This window comes from Prionailurus bengalensis, chromosome B2, assembly GCF_016509475.1.
Source record: "Prionailurus bengalensis isolate Pbe53 chromosome B2, Fcat_Pben_1.1_paternal_pri, whole genome shotgun sequence".
Classification (NCBI taxonomy): Eukaryota; Metazoa; Chordata; class Mammalia; order Carnivora; family Felidae; genus Prionailurus; species Prionailurus bengalensis.
In genome coordinates, this window is record NC_057349.1 from 6,947,485 (window position 1) to 6,971,448 (window position 23,964).

Below are 23,964 nucleotides of genomic sequence, written 5' to 3' on the forward strand. Positions count from 1 at the left end.
GCCTGGCCACTGCAGATCTTTCCACTTTAATTTCTATCTTGCCACCCAGCAATTCACACTCAAAGAATGTGAAACTCTCTCAAACCAAGATAGTCAACAATTATCTGTTGAATTGGGTAAATAAAACAGAGAATATTTCCAGAAGGATGTCTGAAACCACTGTAACGTGCACAAGAATAAAAATTAGAAGTACCATGTGGATTTGGGGAGCAACGCAGTATAGTCTTTATTTTCACTTAACAGCTGGTTTGCTCTCATTTGTAATCATCAATTACCAAATATACGTGTCAGAGCTGGTAAGTAAGCTGTGAGCTCTCATGATTCTCCTTCCAACTGCATTTCATTCTAAAGGGTTCTTCCTCTTCTGGTCCTACTTTCGGGTTTCTGCAGCCTGAGGCCATGCCTGTGCACATGCTGCCTTGGAGAGGTGTATCTTCAAGACACAAGATAGAAGAATAAGATACAAGATACAAGATACAAGAACATACCATAGCCCATCACTGTGTATAATGAAAATGAAACTTGAACAGGAGCGAGGGGGTGAAAACCACATTTCCTTTCCATTACACACACACTTTCATAGATTAACACTTCAAATCGTCAGGGACACAGGAATGTTCATCTAAAGGACTCTCCTGCATTTCTGCCGTCCCCTTTCCTGGTTTGGTTGCTTTTCCAGAGAAGCCACATCTTTGTCACACCCAGTCATATCCTGTCCAGCCTATCCGTAAATCTCAGAATAGCCACTCACGTATGTCCAAAATAACAGTCTAGAAATATCTTTCCCAGCAATTTAAGCAGCAATACCAACCAAAAATGTGGTCACTGTCTCACCCACATTCTTCCTGACCTGTAGGTCAGGGTTTGCTTGTTTCCATGATTGATTGATTCCCAGCTACCCACTCTATCTACATGAAAATCTGCTTCTTTCTTTTCAAATGACATTAGATTGAAGGTAATCAACCTGAATTATTCCAAACTACCCTAGAATACATCATTGCTCCAAAAGGACTGAATCTGTTGGATTCTACAATAGAGATTTATTGTGACTTTTTAACTTAATAAAGTTACTTTGAGGGCAAATAAACAGTCTTGGGAAAAAGCATCAGAAATTGCTACCCCTGTGGGGAGCTGGCAGCCAGCCCACCTGTCTATCCAAATATTTAATTACCATTGCCAAACACGAGATAGTACATTTATATCAGATCCATAAACTTTCTCGCAACTCAACTGTGTGAATCTACTCAAATGTATGGCAAAACATGGGTTTGAAATTATAGGCACACCTCCAGCCACTGAACATTATATCACACAAAAACATAAGCCAAGGTAAATTTAGAAATTGTACAATAGGGCATGCTGGACTTAGGCCATGTCGTTTGACATTTTCCAAAAGAGTTCAGAAGCTAATGTCTTTGCTCCTGGTGACACTTGTGGATAATGTATTCATCTTTAATGAAGACATTTAAAAAAAACTGATCTGGAGCTGGTACATTTCAGAAGATTAAATGGCTCATTATGATATTTCAGGGAAGATGTGTTTAGTTTTGTTGTAAAAGGAATTAATACTAAAGACGAACAAACCTTTGTGCTTAGACACAAGATAAACAAGCCTACTGGGACAACACTGATATTTAAAAGTATCTGGACAGGGAAAAATCAGATGGATCAAAAAAACAATTTTTTTGAGGGTCTATTACGTACCCGGCTTTGTGTAAAATGCTTATAGCACAAACTCCAGACGCTGAGTTTACATTTCTAACTGGTTTCACCTTCATTCTTGAGAACCACACCAGAAGGGCTTTGGTTAATACTTAAGGTATATTTTAATATTTTTTAATATATAAATGCCAACTTATTTTTTCCAGTGAAGTTTTTAATTTCCTTTGGGTTGAGGGTTTTGTTTTGGGTAGCAGGGCTGAGTAAGGAGAGAGGAAGAGACAGTAAGGATGTAGGAAACTTCTTAGCCGGTAGTAAAGTCACTAACACCATCAACCAACTCAAACACACCCAACGGAGGCTCTACATAAACTTGTTTCTGAGGTTATGAAAATTAATGATTTTCCTCTCAGGTTAACATTTTGTATCCAGTGTCTTTTTTCTTAAACAGGCTGATTTTTGTCAATGAGACTAAGTATAGATATGAGAACATTTGTTTTATAAAAAGAAAGTCCCAAATAAGGAAGAATTTCTGAGACTCAAGAGTGTGACTATTTGATTCTTCAGGAGTAGGGATAAGATTACTTATTAATTTGAACCTGGGATCTGAAAGGCCTTTGAAAATAAGCAATGATGCAAACATGTTATTGATTATCTCTCATACTACAATTTGAGAATTCAAAGTTTGGGTTCCTCCTTTGCCAGAAGGAAGGGATGGATGTTTTTCTTTAAAATGGAAACAAGTTCACAGTTTTGTAAGTTATAATGGTAATAGTGTTTTATTATACAAGTTCAAATACCAGAAGGCAATCACCAGAAGGCTACCCCACATAACGTTAGATTGTCAACGGATTAAATGAATATCATCAAGAAGCCATAGCAATAACCATTATTCTCCATAAATCTGGAAAAACACCTTCTGACTTATGTGGGGGTTAAAGGAAAATCAGAGCATATCAAAGTACAGGAAGAGGGACACCGGGGTGGCTCAGTCGGTTAAGCGTCCGACTTCAGCTCAGGTCATGATCTCACAGTTCGTTGGTTCAAGCCCCGCATCAGGCTCCATGTTGACAGCCCAGAGCCTGGAGCCTGCTTTGGATTCTGTGTCTCCCTCTCTCTCTGCCCCTCCCTGCTTATGTTCTGTCTCTGTTTCTCTCTTAAAAATAAATAAACATTACATTTTTTTTTAATTTAAAAAAAGTATAGGAAGAGAAGAGGGAATAGAAAATTGGATGGATTCTATGCACAAATATATAAATTTTACCATTCGTTAAAAATATCTACCACAAATGGCTGTTAAAATAATTGAGATAGCACAGGCCATGTCCATACAACATAAGGGGTACTAAGTAAACAGTCCTCTCTTTTCACCTTCTTTTTCACTGCCAAGAAACTGACATTATGCCCACCCTTCTTTTTTTTTTTTTTTCAACGTTTATTTATTTTTGGGACAGAGAGAGACAGAGCATGAACGGGCGAGGGGCAGAGAGAGAGGGAGACACAGAATCGGAAACAGGCTCCAGGCTCTGAGCCATCAGCCCAGAGCCCGATGCGGGGCTCGAACTCACGGACCGCGAGATCGTGACCTGGCTGAAGTCGGACGCTTAACCGACTGCGCCACCCAGGCGCCCCAATGCCCACCCTTCTTGAGCAACTTTTGAAACTGATCTTTGAGATCCTTATGGTTATGAAAATATTAGGGCAATAAACAAATGCCCAACATAATTATTCATCAGAAAAAATACCAATTAGGGTACGACATCACTAACAACCTGAAGAATGACTGCAATTAAGTATAAAAGAGCTGGGGGTGCCTGGGTGGCTCAGTCAGTTGAGCCTGCAGCTCTTAATTTTGGCTCAGGTCATGGTCCCAAGGTCATGGGAAGAACCCCTGTGTCAGGCTCCCTGCTGAGTGTGAGGTCTGCTTACGATTCTCTCTCCCTCTGCCCTTCTCCCCAGCTGTCTGTCCCCGGTCCCTCCCTCCCTCTCTCTCTCTCTATCTCTCTGTCTCTCTCTCTGTGTCTCTTTCTCAAATAAAAACAAAGAATATAAAGGGTTGAGGAGAATGAAAACTCTTGAATTGTTGGTGGGACTGTTAACTGTACAATGACTTTAAAAAAATATTTGACGACACCTACTGAACCTACATACTCTATGACCCTCACCTCCACCGGTGAATACACGTACATCAGGAATGAATGCTTTTGTCCTCCAAATTACGTACACAACAGTAGTCATATAATAGCCCCTCGCTAGAAAAAAGAAAACAGATATTCATCAACAGAACTCTCTACATCCGTAAAAAAGAATGAAAGAAAGATACACATGATAATGTAGGTGACCCTTATAGACATGATGATAGGGAAAGAAGTCAGGTACAAAAACATACATTCTGTGCATTTCTTTTATGTAATATTCAAAAAGAGCTAAAACAGAATAATGGCTCCCCTTGGCGTGTATACTGACTGCAGGGTGAGTGGGAGCCTTGTAGAGTGCTAGAAATGTTCTAGGTCCTACACTGTGTGGTGTTGAAAGGTGTTTGTACAGGGGCACCTGGGTAGCTCAGTCGGTTAGGTGTCTGACTTCAGCTCAGGTCATGATCTCTCGGTTCATGGGTTTGAGCCCCACGTTGGGCTCTGTGCTGACAGCTCAGAGCCTGGAGCCTGCTTCGGGTTGTGTCCCCCTCTCTCTCTGCCCCTCCCCTGCTCATGCTTTGGTCCTTCTGTCTCAAAAATAAATAAACATAAAAAAAAAGATGTTTGTGCAATGTGTAAAAATTCACGACAATCTTCATTTTAAATCTGTGCATTTTGATACATAATTATATCGAATTATAATATAATTCAATTAACAAAATTAAGCAGTTCAATGCCAAACCTAATATCCAATTAAAGAAACACACACACGCACACACACACACACACACACACAGAAGTCTGAGTCCAAATATCTTTCATCAAGTTTTTGTTATAGTTAAATGTTGTTCTGTGTTTACATATCTCTTCATTTTATAGATTTGAGAAAACTGTAGCCTAAGAACTAGTAGTTTCATACCCCTGATATATCTAATTATTTTTATAAAACTGAAAGGGACCCCTACTATAATAACAGAAAGTACTTATTTTTTATGAAAGAACAGACATTGCTCTCAATAATTCATACACAGTATTCTGTTTTATTCTCAAATCAGACTTATACGGCAAATTCTACTATTATCATTCTTTTACAGATAAGAAAACTGAGGCGTAGAGAGACTAAGGAGCTTACATAAGATTATCTAGAAAATGATGAAGACAATAGCAGACTTTCAGAATCTATGGCTCTCTCAATCCAAAGATGATATAATTAAGCAGTACACAATACCTCCAGTTGGCTGCCATAACTGTTCAGAATTTATGCGACACAACACAAAGACTAAGCAGACTATACTCCACTCCATAGGTATTGTTTTCTTCAGGAAGGTAAACGTGTGACGCATTCTATCTTTAAGAGGTGAAATTCTTTTCTGGCTTCTAGATCACTCTCCTATCAGCTTGTGAACTCTTTCCTCAACAACTATCTCTCCAATGGTAGAATTAGGCTTCTTTGTTGCCTCAGCAACAGAGAACTTGTACGCACGATCATCCCGCTGACCGACGACTTCTTCTACTTTCGCTCTGCTTCGTTTCTTTGGGGCAACATCTAAGATCAAATTAAAACTGTTTTCAGCACCTCTTCTGTCAGTATTTGAACACACTGATAAGTATTTCCCAAGAGAAAAGGCTGATTTCTTCTGGAAGAATGAGAAATATTGAGAGACTGAAGGTATGGCAGGATTGTGCTAGACCTGATGATACGGGACATTAGGCTAACATTTTTTTTTTTTTAGTTTATTTATTTCTTTTGAGAGAGAGAGAGAGACTGAGAGAGAGACAGAGAGTGAGCGCAAGCACTACTGGGGGGAGCGGTTGAGGGAGAAGAGACAGAGAATCCCAAGTAGGCTCCCTGCCATGAGCATGGAGCCCGACGCAGGGCTCGAACTCACAAACTGTGAGATCGTGATCTGAGCCAAAGTCAAGAGTCGGACGCTAAACCAACTGAGCCACGTAGGCACCCCTAGACTAACATTGTAAAGCATACTCCTTCCCCCTTCCGCAGAAAAGAAAAAAAAAACTAAGCAGTTTGTTTTTTACTGTTTGTAATATGCATGCATATTTATTTTGGTCAACAGTCTCAATATTAATATTGTATTTGATTAATTTTTAAATCGGTTGCTCTTTGTTTAGTAGCTTTCCTTAAATGTTTCAGTACATAAATACTATTTTCAGGGGGAAAATATCCTAGTGTCCTAGCATATTTATAACAGGTGATGTGCCCCGCAGACCAGACAAATGAGGGGAAGTCTATTCATGGGTTTAAGAGCCAAGGCGACTGAAATTTAAATGAAGCCAGTGAGTTACTTCCACTATGGTTTCACCAGTACCAGAACAGAGTCAGACAGCAACAAAGACTCAATAGAAACAGGGCCGACAGGGGCACCTGGGTGGCACAGTCGGTTAAGCGTCCGACTTCAGCCAGGTCACGATCTCGCGGTCCGGGAGTTCGAGCCCCGCGTCAGGCTCTGGGCTGATGGCTCAGAGCCTGGAGCCTGTTTCCGATTCTGTGTCTCCCTCTCTCTCTGCCCCTCCCCCGTTCATGCTCTGTCTCTCTCTGTCCCAAAAATAAATAAGCGTTAAAAAAAAAAAAGAAACAGGGCTGACAGTAAGATTTTTCTTGGTTCTATTTAATGGATGTGACAGTGTTTTTCTTCTCCAATTCTCACTTCTCGCTTCTAAATGATTTTTTTTTAAAAAGCTTTTTTTAAAAGAAATTTCTTTTTAGAGTAGTGCTAGTTTTATAACAAAATTGAGAGAAGGTTCAGGGATATCCTGTATACCTTCCTTCCCCGGGTATGCACAGACTTCCCCAATATCCCCAGCCCCCACCAGCGTGGTACATTTGTTATAATGGATGGACCTACCTTGATGCATTGTAATCACCCAAAGTCCACAGCGTACATTGTAATCCCCTCTTGGTTTTGTTCATTGCATGGGTTTGCACCGATGTGTAATGACACGTATTCATCATTATAATATCGTCACTGCCCTGAAACTCTCCTGTGCTCTATCTCTTCATCTTTCTCCCCACCCCATCCACCAGTGCTGGCAATCCCTGATCTTTTTACTGTCTCCATAGTTCTGTCTCTTCCAGAATACCATGGAGTTGAAATGATACAATATGTAGCCTTTTCAGATTGGCTTCTTTCACTTAGTAACATGCACCTTAGATCCCTGCGTGTCTTTTGTTGGTTTGATGTTCATTTCTTTTTAGCGCTGAATAATAATAGCCCATTGTGTGGATGGATCACAGTTTATTTGCCTGTTCACCTACTGAAGGACATCTTGGGCCCCTCCAAGTTTTAGGAATTGGGAGTTGAGCTGCTGTAGGCATTTGTGTGCAGGTTTTCGTGTGGCCATACAGTTTCAACTCCTTTGGGTAAATACCAAGAAGAGTGATTGCTGGGTCCTACAGTAAGAATACGTTCAGTGTTGTAAAAAACTGACAAACTCTCTTCCCAGGTGACTGAACCTTCTTGCAATCCCACCAGCAATTAATAGTATTCCTGTTGCTCCAGTAAGTGATTCCCAGTGGAGGAAAATGTCTATGCATTTTAGGCCTTCTTGAGTAACCTGGGTCTCCTTTTAAGAGCACCCCTCTTGGCTTTGTTCTTGTACTCATCGAACCATGAACGTCCCTACTATTGATCATGATTCGTGGACCATGTTTATTTTGACCCTGTTACATGCAATAGTTCTATGTCTCTCCTACGAGGGAATCGATTCACTCTGAAGATTAGAAACAGAAGACCATCTCACTTTGGCCAAAAACAACGTTTCGGGAAAAACGAAAGTAAAAAAAACAGAAATAATTCAAGAATCAAGCATTAAGGAGGATGACCTGTTTTCCTGATTTTTGTAGCACGAACACCTTGGACTTGAACATTAACTCAGCAGGGGCCTTCTCTGCAGGTGACACGTGTTGTTATTCTTCACAACAAATGCTAGACATCCAGGAGGAAGGAATGATTGCAACCTCAACTTTAAAAAGAGGGAGAGAGGGGCGCCTGGGTGGCGCAGTCGGTGAAGCGACCGACTTCGGCCAGGTCACGATCTCGCGGTCCGTGGGTTCGAGCCCCGCGTCGGGCTCTGGGCTGATGGCTCAGAGCCTGGAGCCTGTTTCCGATTCTGTGTCTCCCTCTCTCTCTGCCCCTCCCCCGTTCATGCTCTGTCTCTCTCTGTCCCAAAAATAAATAAACGTTGAAAAAAAAATTAAAAAAAAAAAAAAAAAAAGAGGGAGAGAGACTCATGCAGCAAAACACAAAAACGATCAATTCTCTGGAATTAAAAAGAGGTGTTAGTCTCATTTTTGCAGTACAGTCTGAGGACCTTGGTAAAATCCGAACATGATTATCAAACACAGAGGCTTGCTAAGGGACCACGGATTTTCCAGTCCAGACGCTTCTGTTCTACTCTGTGTCTCCCGCTAATTCAAGGTTAGATGTCAGGACTCCATTTACTCGAACACCATGAACCATAAACAGCTCTAGCCTTGGATCGTTAGAAGCGTCTTGAAAGTTTTGAAGAATGAGAGCAAATGGCCATTTAGGCTTCCAAGTTGGCCTGCACCCTTCTTCCCCTATGTTTGTGCGTCTGTTTCGTTTTGTCCTTTCGTTTTGTCACTTAGTCCTTCAGGTTGACCTGTGACCTGTGACCCCAAGCCACTTCTCATGTGGGAGAAGTCCAGATCCGCTTCCAGCTTGCAATGCCCCGACCTCCTTGTCACTCGGTGCCTACCAGCTTTCACGTGCAAGTTACAAAAGCCAGAGCAATCTCCAGCCCCCATCAAGGGCAGAGCTCCAATTTAAGAGTAATGGCTGGAGTAGGTGTTATTTGTACCCCGTGTCAAGCGGTGATTGTTCACATCTGGCTGCAAGTGGAATCAGGCTTCGGATTCTTCAGAGCAGTGCAGAAAACTGGCGCTGAGGGGGGTGGGGGCTGGGAGGGTGGTTTGGACTTATCTTGTGGATTTGAGGCAAGTAACGAAGGGACCTCGTTAGTACAGAAGCATAACCAAATATGTTCCCTTTAACGGCAAGTGATCGCACGGACGTATCTCCATACATACCGGTGCCACAAATTCAAGAGAAGTAGCCTATCAAGGCATCAAAGTGGAATCGGCATTCTTGCCCGCAAGCTTTTCTGAGAACGGGATTATGATCCAACCAAGCGGTTGCCACTCCCAGACGCTGCACACATACACAGGTGCACACACACGTTACCATCAGCTAGGGGTGCACATCTGATCTCTTCACACCAGGAAAGGAAGGACATTTAAAAACCTTATTTCTACCCTCGTCTTCTTTCCTTTTTCTCCTCCTTGGCCCTTTTGTGTCGTGTATACAAAGAACACATGTTTACGGCTCAATTCTCATACCCGAGGATTAGAATGAAGCCACACGTAAAAACTGTGTGAATACTGATGGACTCAAAGACGTCCTGGCCACTGTTTTTTTTTCCTGAGAGAAGTCTCCTGGGGCGAACGCCACACACGACATCCGCTGCTATTCAAATATTTCATTTCCTGCACTGATGCAGAGCGGCATAAAAATGTACCTTGGATACATACCATTCTGTGTGACAGAAAGATAGAAATGTGGGTTATAATTAGGGAGAACCTAAAAAAAATCCACTGTATGGGAGGCTAGGCACAGATTTCAAAAATTAAAACAATACAGACAATATAATTGAAAGCCAAGAAAACTATCTATTCACTAATAAACACGAAGATCTGCTTAGGGTTTTCTTTCTCCCTGAAACGTTCCTTGCTACCTCTTCCAATATTAATTAACAAAACTGAGTTAGTCCTAGGGCAACAGATCATTAAATATACAAAAAAAATATGAATTGCCCTGTCATTCTTTTAATATCATACAATGAGATAATCTAAATTAATCAGATAGGGAGATGATTAAACATGTCTCTTTCTTTTTTAAACGATACAATTGAACATCAAAGAAATAATGCAGAACAGATTATTTTTAAGCTGTCATTTTGACAGCTGCCCTTTAATTCCTATTTTGGCAGGACCTTGAATAATACATAAAAAAACAGGATAACAGAAGTGTAAATGGCGGTCTTCTGACATCCAAGATTGCTTCCGATACCTGTCTTCCTCTGCAGGGCTGTGGCCCTGAGCTAAAATACCTAAGGTTTGGTAGGGATAGCACGCCCCTTTTATTTCCTTTTACTTTATAAGTCTTTACAAGACATCAGCATCAAGAATAAGAACTTTTCAGGAACGCAGTCACTCCTGAAACAGGTGATCTCTACATCCAGAGTCTGATTTTTCTAAAGCGTAATTCACAGCAGTTGTGATAAAATTCATTCTCTTCTATGATACTGCAACGGATGAGTTCAGTCAAAACAATGAATGTTCCAGATGACAACTGGGATAGTCTTCCTTCCTCCAGGGGCCCTCTTTTCCTACTTAGTCCGTCCTTGGGAGACTAGCATCCGTCATTACACAGCCATCTTCCTTTCTTGACATCTCCACATTTTGCACGAGCCACATGAGTGTTCTGCAAGCTTCGTTTTTAGACTTGCTGCTTCCGTCTGTAGGTACTGAGGATCGCACTTTGTAGTCCCTTACAGTGGCGTGCCAAGAGAAACCACACCCGCTGGTAGTTACACCTCTGTGTAGTGCCTGCTCCTTAAATCTGGGCTGGGCCTGAAACTTGCATCGAACAACAAAACGATGGAAGCAATGTTGTCCCAGCTCCAGGCCTGAGGCTGGAGAAGGCCTGACAGCTCTGGCTTTTTGCATTTTCTGGGAGCCCAGCTTTCCTGTGAGAAGTATGGCCACCCTGCCAGAGAGACCACGAGGTGAGACCGTGTGCAGAATGCATCGGAGAAGCAGAAACCCTGAGGCTACCGCAGGAAAACGGATTCCCCAGCTGGAAGAGAAAATGGAAGTCCCGGACATACGACCCCACTTGGGCCATTTTGAGTCATACACTGCGACACCCCTAACAAGCCACTCCCTTGTGCATGATGAGAAAGGTAAGAAGGTGGTTGTTTTAAGTCATAGAGTTTTAGAGTTGTTTGTTCATGGTGGTATATACCAAACTGTCTCTATTGCTTTGACTGCTTATACATTTCAAAAAGTCAAATAGCATTTAACCAATAATACTCACGGCCCCCCTTGGTTGTGATGCTGTCTTTATCCAGCATCACTGGCCTCTACTCGGTCTCCTAGATTGAGAGTCTCTAAGAGACAAGTTAGTGCAATCGGAGAGGAAAGAACTCTTCAATGGGTGAGGCCTTTAAAAATACGACATCACATGATTATCTGGAGAAGCTTGCTATTTCCTTCCTCAGTAAAGGTACTTTTTCATGTTGCCTCTCTTCTTGGTAACTCGTAGGTAAAGGAGAAGCCCAGGGGCTGCCAGCAAGTGCATTCGTGCCTTCTCAGCTGGCCCCTCCCTACAGTTTGGTTCATCTGCCCTCTGGCCCTCAATGATTTATGTCCTTTCCCCATGCAAAATATATGTACTTCTTCCCATGACCCCGAAACCTCATCTCATTCCAGCATGGCCTTATGCTTGAATTCCAGGTACTCACCCCCTAAATCTAGGTGCAGAGGACATTCATCAGGCACCCTTCCACTTGATTTGGAGACCTGTGAGCATATGAGATAGACTTTCTCTCCCTCATCTGCCCAACATACAATTGTACACCAGGAACAGGAAAACCGTAATAGAAACTCCCATTCAAAGACAGGGAATATGGAAGCCACATGGTAATCATTGGTCAAAGAAACTCTGGAATCTGTTGGGGTAAACATAAACAGTTCCTTGATTAGGGCCTGGGATGGTTTCCCCATGACTACTGGCTCCATCCTCTGACCTGCCCTTCTTTTCCATAATAAATAACCAATATTTGTAGATGAGTAGCTTTCTTCACTACTTCCTGCCAATAGGAATCCAAGGGTCCAAAGGCCTCTGTTATTTGGAACTGTGTCTGTCCCTTTTAATCCAAATTGGAAGTCCTTCTGTTAATACAATTGCCTTCAAAGTCTCATAGATTTCCAACGAATCTCATTGTAATTCATCCCCTTACAAAACATATAAAGGTCACAAAAGCAGATCTCTTTGAAAAAGACTCCTCTGTAATTTTGGCCATGGCACAATGTCTTATAATTCTTAGATGGCTTTTGTTTAGCTGAAGGGCTCAATGTGGTACACCTTTAAGATGCTCAGAAACCCAGGGTTCCCCGGGTGGCTCAGGCAGTTAGGCATCTGACTTCAGCTCAGGTCATGGTCTCACAGTTCGTGGGTTCGAGCTCCGCGTCCGGCTCTGTGCTGACAGCTCAGAGCCTGGAACCTGCTTCGGATTCTGTGTCTCCCTCTCTGTCTGCCCCTCCCCTGCTCGCACTCTGTCTCTCTCTCTCTCTCTCTCTCTCAAAAATAAACGTTAAAAAATATTTTAGGGGCGCCTGGGTGGCTCAGTCGGTTGAGTGGCCGACTTCGGCTCAGGTCATGATCTCGCGGTCCGTGAGTTCAAGCCCCGCGTCGGGCTCTGTGCTGACAGCTCAGAGCCTGGAGCCTGTTTCAGATTCTGTGTCTCCCTCCCTCTGACCCTCCCCCGTTCATGCTCTGTCTCTCTCTGTCTCAAAAATAAATAAACGTTAAAAAAAATTTTTAAAAAAAAAAAAGAAAGAAAAAAAATTTTAAAAAAAGATTCTCAGAAACCCTATTGTCTAGCAGAGAGGGTCTAGGAAACATCACCTTATGTCCTTCAAAGGAAGTAACAAATGATCTTAAGACCTGACCCTGACCCTGACCCAGACACCGCCTTTTACCTACAATGACAGCTTTGGTCCTTCCCTGACGGCCGTTCTTTACTTTGAGAATTATTTAACACATGGAAAAAGTGTGAATGAGAAGCAACCATATTTGAATGAAGCCAACCCTGGTGTCTTTACGTTTCTTTTTAATTTTGCCTGACGACCAAACTTTCCTCGTTAGTGCATCTCATGCCTTTTATCCCTTATCGGAGGAAGTACATTTGCGCTCTCAAATCCTGCTGGGAGATCTCCATCCCCAGGGCCACAACCCGATTAAGTACCTTCCTCCTCACCTGCCTTACAGGCAAGTCCGCACTCACTCCTCTACCGGCCCCATTCCCTCCAGTCACCAACATAACTTCCTTCCATTTGCCCATTCGTAGAAAAAGTCTCCTTGAGTCCCTTCAGAGTTCTGCCTGCCACCTAATCCCAAAACCAATTAGTAGCACGTGATGAAGCTTTCTGTCACAGGGACATCCCATCTGCGGGTACCAATCTGTTTGTTTGTTTTTCCATTTTCTATTGCTGCCTTATAAAAACACCCCAAGACTAACAGCTTATGATCTCTCACAATCATCAGTTGACTTGGCTGTTTTTCTGCTTTACCTGGTGTTGACTGATGACTGGGGGGTTAAAATGCCCTCACTCGTGAGATAAGTTGGTGCTGGCTGGCTGTGGGGAGTCCAGCTGAGGCTGTCTGCCTGGGACCTATGGTCTCTTTGCCGGCTTGGTTCCTCGGTTCTTTTCCAATTGCGCTCCCCATGTGCTGATCTTGAACATTCCCAAATGTGAGGTTCTCAGGGAAGTTAGGCTCCTTACACAGTGGCAGATTTCCACAAGCACAAAAAGCAAAAGCTGCCAGGCTCAGGTCCAGAAACGGCACAACAGCATTGCCGTCTCATTCCCTTGTTGAAGGCAAGTCACATGCGCCGGGAGTGGGCCCCGGGAGGTGTGACTTACAGGGGCCACAGAAGTCAACAGTCTGTCACAATAAAATGCAGTTCCCTTTGTTACAAGGGGATGATAGGACGGTGGTTCTTAAAGTGTGGTCCCCACACCGGCAGCATCAGCATAGCCAGAAAACTGTTTCCAAACACAGATTCTTGGGCAGCATCCCAAATCTATCGAATCAGAAGTTTCGGGGACAGGTGCACAAATCTATGTTTATCGAGCCTTCCGGGCAATACTGTTGCCGACAGAAGTTTGAGAATTCAAGGGCAAAAGAAATGCATTAAATTGCATTTGCATCATACGTGGAAAATGTGAAAGCGTAACCCACTTGTCAACTCTAAATATGGTTTAGTTAACTTGTACTTTTTGACATATTAGTTATTAAAAACTCCATTTTGCTAGCAGGGTTCCTTGACTATTAGAATAAACCATCCTCTCTAATATGAACATGGTTGATAATTAGTTAACAATCGCCCTTGCTTCTATACACACGCTTTTTTCTCTTTCTTTTCACTCTTCTGTCGTTGCTGTTGTTGCTCTCGCTGCTGTTGTTTTTATAATATTTCGTGTTCGAATGGTAAGTATTTTTGTCACACACAGTTGCTTACTCCCGGGATGTGAGCAAGGAGGTGGACAATGGTAAAGAAAGAAGTTAGCACACATGGTAAATATCGTCAGGGCCATGAACGACTTTTTTCTGTGACATTATTTTTGAAAACAACCTGAACGTGGAAATTGAAGACGAAGACACTCAGTTGGTAGGGGATTATCATCTTGTCCAAGAACATTTGCTAGGGAAATGATTATCCGTACATCCTGATCATTCTCTCTTTGGTCCAATGAGGTTATGCATGTGCCAGTAGCTCAGTCTGCTCCATGATCCTCCAAAGTATTCAGGTGTTTGCAAAATTAACCTCTCAAAATATTGCAACTGGAAATGGCCTATGGAATTTCATTAATTGATTAAATTCTCCGTGCCATTAAAGCAGCGCATTTGGTTGCCAATAAAAATGAATCATGGGAAGTGGTTTGTGGGGGCTGAAAAGGCAAAAATAAAAAGGCTTCCAATATCTCACTGGAACCAAAAAGAAACTTGTAGTGCTGATCTCTGGGCAACAACTCTGCGATCAAATGGCATTCGTAGCCATTAGACGAGGGCACTAACGAGAGCAGTCGTGGCCACAAAAGCCTTGAGCACGTTTTATTGTATTTCAGCAAATGCTCATGGAGCACATTATACGTGCCAAGCACCAGTCTCCGTCACGGAGTCCCCATACCAATCTCGTGCTGTAGGCAGTAGTCTTACCCCCATTTTACAAATCGGGAAACAAAGCCAAATAGCAAGGTCGGGATCTGAACTCACACAGACTTGCTGCAGAGTTCGTGCTCCTATCCAGTGTGGAATGGGTTCTTTACGTTGATCTTAGACTCTCACCCTGCAGATACTTGGTTGCGTACCAATACGGTGAATCGTGAAGAAGTTAAAACCAATTCTTAGAGTCTAACCATCTCAAATGGAAGTAGGGGCCAGCGTCATAGAGCAGATAATAACCTTCTGCATGCACAATGGCTTGATTTTAAAAGGCCCTGGACACACTCCATCTCATATGATTTACAAAATTCTCGAAAGGGCTTTACTCCAATCTGCCCTTATGGAAAAAAAGAAAAAAAGGCTTCAGAGGATTAACTGATTTTGACAGTTTGTACAACTAGTAGGGGTCACAGCCAGAATTATTTGCCAGTATACTGGTCTCAAGTCCCATACGTTTCCTGGAAACCCCAGAAATTCTCAAAAGTCAAGTAACAATTCACAAAGAAAGAGAGGCAGGGGTGATTATCACCAATACCCTCACCTGAACAGCAAAATCCCCGAGATACGTGGCCTTTAAAATGAAGTAAAGGTTTCCATTTTACTTTATTTCAAATAAATTTCAAAGTTACACTTCTAATGTATCTCCTACTCTTACATTTCAATCTCTTTCTTTCAGTGGGAGAGACAGAAATGAAAATAGAGACCGACATCCGGGGTCGCCCAGTCCCTGCTCTCTGGGTATACACACCCACGCAAGCATGCAATATGAAAGACAGTGATCTTTCCCAAGTATGTCCCAGGAGGCAACTGGTTGAGAGTCATAACCGGGTGACATGGCATGGTTTTTCTTTCCTTAGAATACATAGACTGGCACATATGATAGGTGATGCTTGGTGGCTCTCCCTACTGGGTCAGTGTGCATTTGAAATAAATAATCAGTTCCAGGACCCCATTCCCACTCTGCCTCCCTTCCGCAAACTTCCTGAGCAGCCACTAAGTGTTAAGAAAGTTTGAGCACAAGGATAGAAAGAAGAGAAGCTGCACACAAATGGAAGGTTGGATATTTGGGGAGAGCCTCCAGCAAAAGCAACCAAGCAGGAAGCAACGTGGGTTACAGAGAAGTAGGCACGGGTGGGTGGGTTGGAAGAAGGGCAGGGCTTGAGAAGATTCAGATGGCGCGGCATCCAAGGAGACGAACTACTCCCCACTCTGCTCTGACTCCGTCTATTGGTGTGACTTACCACAGTCCGCCGAACTCGGGCTGAAGCCGAGTGGACGCTTAATACCATTCGTCGTGTGAATTTACGTCTGGAACTTCTGTGTCCCAGGCATTCAGGGCAAACATTGTTTCCGTTTCTTGCCCATTTCATGTCTCATTTCAGAGTGGCATGGTCACCACGTGGAAACTAGGGCTGTCAATTTTAACAAGTAGAGACCCAAGAATCTCGAAGCCTGCGTTGCCTACATCAGGCGTCTCCTGTTTCCAAACCGGAGGATGGACGTAGGGAGAGCAGCCGAAGTTAACAACAGTGGATCCCGTGTTTGCGTAAGTGGCCTGTTTTCACTGGGAGGCGAGTGTGCATTGCATAATCCCTTGAGAGAATCAGATCGCTGGTTGGTGGGCCTCTGGGGCCAGAACACCTGTGCGGTGGAGACGCTCCATGCTCTGTGAAGGGCCTTCCCACGTCACATGCTTAGCATCTGGCCCACGATGGTAGCTGTTTTCTGAGGGCCAGATGCTTACAGAAAATAACTGGAGCTCTGTGGAGACTCTATTACTGTCTGCTTTTCTCTCTGAATCTGACTACTCTCTTTCACACTCTGCCCTATCTTGGGTGGCTTTGAAGCCGAAGTCTGACACATTGAACCGGTTTATCAATGTCCAGTACAGAAGGCATAATCTATCAGTCAGTCCCTGACACATCAGGAAAGCGGGATGGATAATAGAAGTTGGAAGGCACTACATGGAGGTCATTTCACTGAGAGTCCAATATTTCCAAGCGTGCTAAGGGGTCGTGTGTCTCCTGTAGTTTCAAACCACTGCCTTATATGGCAAGGTCATTTCTATCCCGCTCCTGGGAGTGCTTAACCGTGCCTGGCAGAATGAGCGAGTGTCAGAACTGACAAAGAGGTGAATGCTAATTTATGTAAATGGGATGAGATTTGGACATTTATGTTGCTTTTATAATTTACCTACTTGGATAACTTTCAGAAAGTAGCGTATTTTTAAACACTCTGCCTTTCTTCCTCCCCTTTTTCTTCCTTCTGTCCTTCCTACCTTCCATCCACCCTCTTTCCCCTTTTGTTTTTTGTTTGCTGGTTCTTTCTTCTTTCTTTTGTCTTTAATGTAATGTGAGAAGTCAAATCTGTAGGTAACAGACCTTATTTGCCTGGGCGAACAGAGTACTTATTTTCTGAAGGCACATCAGGGGCCATTGTGTCTAAATTGACACCTGCCATTTAAAAAAAAAAAAAAACCCTGCATTTCCTGGGATGCCTGGGTGGCTCAGTCGGTTAAGTGACGGACATTGGATGTTGGCTCAGGTCATGATCTCAGTCGTGACATGGAGCCCGTGTTGAGCATGGACCCTGCTTAGGATTCTCTCTCTCCCCCTCCCCCTAAAGTAAAGACATAAACAGTTTTTAAAATGTACATTTCCTTCAAAAAGAAGGAAGGGGCGCCTGGGTGGCGCAGTCGGTTAAGCGTCCGACTTCAGCCAGGTCATGATCTCGCGGTCCGTGAGTTCGAGCCCCGCGTCAGGCTCTGGGCTGATGGCTCAGAGCCTGGAGCCTGTTTCCGATTCTGTGTCTCCCTCTCTCTCTGCCCCTCCCCCGTTCATGCTCTGTCTCTCTCTGTCCCAAAAATAAATAAATGTTGAAAAAAAAAATTTAAAAAAAAAAGAAGGAAATCATGCCATTTGTGGCAACAGGAATAGAAATAGAAGGCATTATATTAAGGGAAATAAGTCACAGCAAAACAAATACTTTATGGCATCACTTATATGCAGAATCTAAAAAGGAAAAGAAAAGAAATAAAGTTGAACTCATAGCAAGAAAGAGTAGAATGGGGGTTGCCAGGGGCTGAGGGTGGGGGCAAGAGGGAAGGTGAAGTGTATACACTTATAGTTTTAGGAATAATGTCTAAGGATCTAATGTAAAACATGGTAACTGTAGTTGATAACACTATATTGTATAATTGAAATCTGCTAAGAGAGTAAAACTTAAATGTTCTCACCAAAAGAAACCCCCCAAGACAAGAAAAAAAGCAAAAACAAAAACAAAGACAAAGATAAAGATAAAGATAAAGATAAAGATAAACAAAGATAAAGATAAAGGTGATGAATATGTTGTTAGTTCAGTTGTGGGACGTGGGAATCCCTTGATAACATACATGTATGTTGAATCATCACATCGTACCCTTTAAAGGTCTTACAATCTTATTGTCAATTATATCTCAATAAATCTGAAAAAAAATTAAAGCTGAAAACAAAAATAACGACCCCCCCCAAAATGTGCATGTCCTTTCTAATGGCAATTTGCCTTCTCTTCCATTTATTCAACTTCCTGGGAAGTAAAAGATGGTCCCATCATGCTGATTCTTTGCTGCAGCTCCAAACCAAAATTATAGGCATGAAAGGGTCCTGCACAAGTAATTCCGCAGAAGTTTGGGTCTTCCGACTGTAAACCAGCCTGAGATAAGAGTGCAGACGAGAGCCATACCCACCAAGACTGCTGAAGCCAGTGCCTGTCATGGAACATTCACCGGCTGGCACGAGGTGGCCAGTCAGCTGTGTATCCTCACCCCCTATCAAACGTACCTGTGAGTGTATTAGAAGAGAGAGGACCATGTTACTTATTGTATGGCAGCCTGAATTAAATATGTCCCTTTCTGGAAAATTCTCAATAGTGTGAGATTGGACAACAGCTTACCTGGTACCCATGCTGTCAGTGTAGGCGCAGGATATTATTTTAGATGCAGGTGCTTTCAAGCTGTGGTTCCTGGTGCAGGCGACTCAAGATACTAGTGTTCAACTAACAAATAGAATGCCCAGGCTTACCGGTGAACTTTTAAGCCCATGTAACAGTGATATTACCCCACATTTTTATGCAGAATATTTAAAATTAAAAAGAAAACTCACTTCGTGGTTTTTGGCTGATCTCTAGAAGTTGTGACAGCAATTCCCATGACCTCCATGTTGTTGGTTCATCACTTCCCTTGGCAATGTCCACCTCTCCCCCCCAACACACAGGGCATCCACATTTTCTTCCATTATGCCGCCAATCACTTTGCTGGACTTTAGTTATCTTAGGATGATGCCATCCTTTATATTGTAAAACTCAGAATGAATCAAATTGAGGAAATGGCAGAAGGAAATGGCTAAGCTTCTTCTCTTTTGGAAATGCTGGTTCAATTTTTCCCATGAAGATAGAAGTTGGGAGGGTAAGTAGATTTTGCACTAAAACCAAACTGATTCTGTAAATTTCACAAGAATAATGAGAGAAATTTACCAGTGGCCAACACAACTATTTACACTCAGCGGAGGGGTTAACAGGTTGATCACGTGTGATAAAATAGCAAAGAAATTCAGGTCATAAGAACTGAAACTCTTAACACTCAGTCAATGTTAGGAACTTCCTGCTTGCCTTCTCTCTAGCGAGAAGCAAGGTTTTATTTTACAGTTTTGAATATGCGATTAATGCTAGGAGATTATTTTTTTTAATCTCACCCGCTCCTACTTGGCATGAAAATCCTTCAAGACAAATTAGTTCACAAGACATTTCTTTAGAAACGCCAGCTACCAAAGAAATCATGACATATTTAATGATCTGATTAGAACTATTTTTTTTGTGATTAGAACTATTTTGATATTTTAAATATAGATGGCAAGAAGTAAAATCTTTCATGTTTATGGCACCTTCTATTCTGGATAAAATTCAGTAAACTTGGTATCTGGAATACTAATCAGAATATTTGCTACCCATGAAAACAGCAAGCCAGCCATGAAAATGCCTGTCTTATTAACTGTGAAAACTGAAACACAGAGGGAAAATATAATCTGTTTTAAATATATTCTAGCATGCAGAGAAGTGGAATGTATTTGGAAGGTTATAACTGGAATATCTCCTTGCTGTTTTCTAGGATGTGTTTATGTTTTACATAGAATTAGCAGAGCCCCAAGATGAGGCACAGAAAGTGACCTTATATTCTTATCTGGAAAGGCTGGAAGAGGATATGTCAATATAATATTTTATTTGTATTCCTAGATGCTAAGGAATTATCTATTTTTTTAGAAAATAGATTTTCTCCAAGAATATATGCAAAAGGGTTACAATTAAACTTCCTCCCTACAGAAGTGTGTAAAATTTTCCACCCTTGAAGCTATAGCATATGTATTTCTCAAAAAGACAAAAAAAAATATTAGCAAACCACAAACACATGTGCACACACTGGGAAAATTGGATTGCTTTACTCAACCGAGTGAATAGATTCATTTATTGACTTCTGAGTCTCTATTTGAATATAAATGTGTGTGAAGTGATTATTTTTATTAACAACAAACAAACCAAATCTACAGAAATGGGAGCGGGTTGAACCTAGCATCACCAGCCAGGTCAGGTCCTGCTGCTGCCAATGACCTTGATTAGGGTAACAACTTTCTGCCTCTTTTCATGAGCAAAAACTCCATAATGTATTCCCACCCATTGACTGGGAAAGCTGTCTTTCCAATGGGAGTTGTTCCTATTAACCAGAACAGGAATATTTGCGATCTTAACATTTTCCCATAATTTTCCATAAAATTAAGGATGCAACAAGGATGTTGGCTCAGCGTAATCGTTTTGGTTTTTACGTTTAGGTGTCCATCGATACACAAATCATCCAACAGAGATGAACTCTAAACTTATGAACTCTCATAGAACTCTACGATCCATCAACTTCAAGAGCGAACTCCTACATACCTGTATAATCATTTAATTTTTCCAGTCTATGCTTTGTCTTTAAAAATATTTGTAAAGCTCCTTGATGACAGAAACCGAAACTCTTCTGAGAACATCAGGACATTTGTGTTCTTGACAGATTTGGCAATTTCCCATCTTCCCCTCCGGGGGTCATTCACTTGCTTCCTTTTCCTTTTCCTCTCTTTCTCACAGTTAGGCAATCTGAGACTCCACCCCACTGTACTAATCCCACCTGCTGGGGACAAATACTTGTTGACTTAATGGGTGCCAAAGTGCTAGTGGGTACAAGCTTTTCCCGCCCAAAGGAATGTTTTCAAGGACCGTGGAGCTCCCCGTGCTCAAAGGAGACAAATGTTTTTGTGTTAGGATAGGCAAACCCAAGTCCAGAGAAGGAAATATTCTGGAAAAGAGTTTCCAGAAACATAAAACCTAAGAGCAGTGAGCAATCAAACCTGCATTAGGAGAGAAGCATTGTCCAAGTTACATTACAGAAGTGTGAGTACATTCAGGATGTTGGAAGGTGGAAAGTACCAGGTGGGCGAGTCAAATCCAGGGCAAAATCTGCCAAGATGGATGTTCAGAGAATCCAACTATGAATGCTCCAGTTCCTAGAAATTTGACTTGCTTTAGGTAGATCTGGCTGATGTATGAAGCCAGCTGGATTCTAGGTACCCCAAGATCACTATTTTATTCTATACATTGTTCCAGATCATGTGAATTTCTCTACACTGAGGACTATACTCAATCATATAACACAGCAGGCCAATTTGTCTCAGTGATTGTTTAGAAAGAAAGAGAGCGAGCGAGCGAGAGAGTTGATAGATAATAGATAGATACAAGGAGACAGAGAGGAAGAGAGATTTTTGAACAGAGAACACTTCCCCTACCCCAAAGTGAATCTCCTATGGAACAGGAAAATGCAACACATACAGTAGAGCTGGTACAGGGTTTTTTTTTTGTTTGTTTTTGTTTTTTTCCAAAAAGCACATATTAGGGACACCTGGGTGGCTCAGTCATTTAAGTGACTGACCCTTGATTTTGGCTCAGGTCATGATCTCACAGTTGATGAGATCGAGCCTCGCATAGGGCTCTGTGCTGACAGCGCGGAGCCTGCTTGGAAATCTCCCTCCCCCCGCCCCTCCCCTGCAGGAGATCTCTCTCTCTCTCTCTCTCTCTCTTTCAAAATAAATAAACATTAAAAACTAATAATAAACTGATGTGATGTCAGCACAGAGCCTGCTTGGGATTCTCCCATCCCCTCCCCCTGCACAAGAGCTCTCTCTCTCTCTCTCTCAAAATAGATAAACACTGAAAACTAATAATAATAAACAAATCAAAAAGGACATATTATAATCTTCTATTAGTATTAAGTGTAGAACTGTTACAAAGCCATCTTGGCCTAATCAATTCCATTTACAAATGAAGGGCACTAAGGCCCTGGGGAAAATTCATGCAAATCCACCCAGGAATTTCTAAAGCTGAGGTAGGAAGCTATGTCCCCTGACTTGGGCCTAGTGTTCTTTCTAGTATATTATACTGATTATTTACATACCTCTTTCCTTTTCTTTCTGTTTGCTTGTTTACTTAATTGCCTTTGGTTTAAATATCTTCAAGTTCGAACATTGATAAGGTATGACTGCACTTCCTTATTTAGTACTTTTACCAGTCTTTATTATTGTTCCTAAAATCTACTTTATGTTATTACCAACACACTTTTGGTTCAAATGCAGAACAAATTCACCAAGTATAGTTGATCTGGTCATAAGTTCAAACTAATGAGGTTTCATTAATCACACCAAACCATGGAGTCATGGTCAATTTTGAAGATAAAAATCCTATAAAAGCAATTTACTTAAAATGTTTTATACTTGGTTTCATTGTTTTATAAGATTGAAGTCAATAATAGCAAAGTTATCTTTTTGTAATTAATTACAAGCTACAATAAATTGGTGGTTTTCTAATGCAGGATCTATCAATAATGAAAGAAACAAAAAGGACCTCATTTATCTAAAGGAAATTTTAAAGATAGAATGGTGGGCATGGGTGTAAAACATAAAATTTTTTAAAAACTATAGAAGTAATTAAAACAACAAAAATGTGGTTTTTTTGCTGTTATTAAAAAAAACTTGTTAATTACTAAAAGGAACTTCTAAAAGAGTTCATCTTCACATTTCCAAACTAAAGGCTTGAACGAACATCTTCTCACCTGAGTGAATTCAAATTTGATACTCAAAGAAATTTCACATTTTGGGGATTGTTATGAAACATCAAAGCCCTAAGCACAGCACTGTTTTAAATCATTACTGCATATATTTTATCACTGAGCTTTGAAATGTTATTACAGTCAAGAAGCTGGTTACTTTTGCTCGCCATTCAATTTACTGTAATACGGCAACATGAATAGATACTTACAAATTAAAAGTTCTGTAAATGAAACTGAAATATTCCCATTTCCAAAGGCTGAAACATATATTTACCTAAATATATATTAATTATTATATATGATATATATATATGTGATAAACTGTATTTTTCAGAGAGCCATATGTTTAAAATAATTAGGCAGGTATCAAATTAAAACAAATTCCAGGGGCGCCTGTGTGGCTCAGTCAGTTAAGCAACCAGCTCTTGATTTCAGTTCAGGTGGTGATCTCAGGGTTTCATGAGTTCGAGCCCCACAACAGGCCCTGGGCTGACAGCACAGAGCCTGCTAAGGATTCTCTCTCCCTCCTTCTCTGCCCCTCCCCTGCTCACTCAGCCTCTGTGTCTCTCAAAAATAAAGAAATAAACTTTAAACAACAAAGAGTTAAGAAAAAAAAAAGCCCCCCAAACCAAATTCTAGTTCTTTGACTCAAGCGAGTCGATAAGCAATGAGAATAAGATCATGGAGTCAGGAAGCAGAGAACCTGGCTTGGACCTCATTTCTATCGGTGTGACCCTAGCCTACTTGCTGAATCCTCTTACCTCACCGACTCCTTGCTTATGTATCGAGGACATTATCAACTAGCTGATAGACTCACTACAAGTGCGGAAAGTATATTCTTGGTAGAATAAAGGGATTGTGATATTCATCATCACTATTTTAAGAGAATTTGATTCCCAGAATAACATCTACTACCTACAGAATAGGCTGTATGATCGTAAGTACCATCACTTGATCA

The 23,964-nt window shown here is 41.7% G+C and overlaps 2 long non-coding RNA genes across 2 annotated transcripts; both read right to left on the reverse strand.

Annotated features, from left to right (window-relative positions):
* Positions 1–201: 201 nt before the first annotated feature.
* Positions 202–4,247, reverse strand: LOC122490590. Its single transcript, XR_006299158.1, has 2 exons — positions 3,825–4,247; positions 202–433 (listed from the first exon to the last, which is right to left on the reverse strand). It is a non-coding gene; the product is annotated as an uncharacterized LOC122490590 (long non-coding RNA).
* A 567-nt stretch (positions 4,248–4,814) lies between these two features.
* LOC122489174 lies at positions 4,815–21,817 on the reverse strand. The gene is made up of 2 exons (XR_006298849.1): positions 18,570–21,817; positions 4,815–5,431 (listed from the first exon to the last, which is right to left on the reverse strand). It is a non-coding gene; the product is annotated as an uncharacterized LOC122489174 (long non-coding RNA).
* Between the last annotated feature and the right edge of the window lie 2,147 nt (positions 21,818–23,964).